The following is a 1,285-nucleotide window of genomic DNA, read 5'->3' as shown; positions in this document are numbered from 1 at the left end:
AAAAAAAAAAAAAAAAACTTGACACAGAATCTTGCTATGTTCTCCAGGCTGGATGGCAGTGACCTGATCACGGCTCACTACAGCCTCCCTCCCAGGCTCAATCAATCCTCCCACATCAGCCTCTGGAGTAGCTGGGATTGCAGGTGCCCACCACCACAACTGGCTAATTTTTCTATTTTTTGTGGAGACTATGTCTCACTATGTTGCCTAGGCTGGTCTTGAACTCCTGGGGTCAAGAGATCCACCCACCTCATCCTCCCAAAGTGCTGGGTTTACAGGCATGATTAAAAAGCTTTTTTTAAGCCCAGCTGGGAACCCTCTCTATTCTGTTACCCACTGGCCGCAGATTTAGCCTTTCATTCGTTTTAAGTGTTGCTGGATGTACCAGATCAGCTCCTCTTTGAGGAGTAGCTTGGTTTATCAAAATATTCCACTAGCAGCAAAAGCACTCTTTTACTGCTTTTTTATTTTATTTATTGATTTATTTTTTTAAGAGACGGGGTTTTACCATGTTGGACAGGATGATCTCAATCTCCTGACCTCTTGATCTGCCCACCAGAGCCTTCCAAAGTGCTGGGATTACAGGCATGAGCCACTGTGCCCTGCCTTTAGTGCTTTTGTATAAATGTATATACATATATATATATATATATATATATATATACACACAAATATTTTCATCTGCAGAGTACCAATTAAAATAGGTATATAGTTGCAAGTGGCATACAGGATGGGATTCTGAAACCTTTCAAAAGTTTAAAAGGCGTGAAGGCTTTTTTAACCAGAGAAAATAACGTCTTAAAGAACAATATTAAAAAACAGTAGAAAACCAATATGCAGCATTTGACTATGTACCCAGGAAGTATCGTACCTCAGAGCCCCCCTTAACAGTCATGTCGGTAGTTCCCTCAACACCCCGGGCAAATGTGACTATAGTCACATTTAAACAAACCTAAACTCTAGATGTGATTTGGGCAAGGGATTCTAACAATGTAGACGTGAGCCAAATAGAATTTTTTGGATAATAAATTTTGGCTCCATGCCATTTCTGAAATTGTCATATTTTGTATGTGGAACTCTATCCGGCTATTTCTTAGAAGCTATTTTAAAATGCTGTGGTTTGAATGATGCATGAAGGAAAAGTATGAAACCAATAACCATTTAAAGCAATGGAAGTGCAAGCTGTTGTACAGCCTAATCCTCTCCACCTGTTAAATCTATGAACCTTAATTGCTATACCAGAAGTTTCTCACGTCTTTAAATGAAAATCTGGAGCCTCTATAAA

The sequence above is a fragment of the Cebus imitator genome, unplaced genomic scaffold (assembly GCF_001604975.1).
Source record: "Cebus imitator isolate Cc_AM_T3 unplaced genomic scaffold, Cebus_imitator-1.0 Scaffold485, whole genome shotgun sequence".
Lineage (NCBI taxonomy): Eukaryota > Metazoa > Chordata > Mammalia > Primates > Cebidae > Cebus > Cebus imitator.
This window is presented reverse-complemented; position numbering follows the sequence as displayed.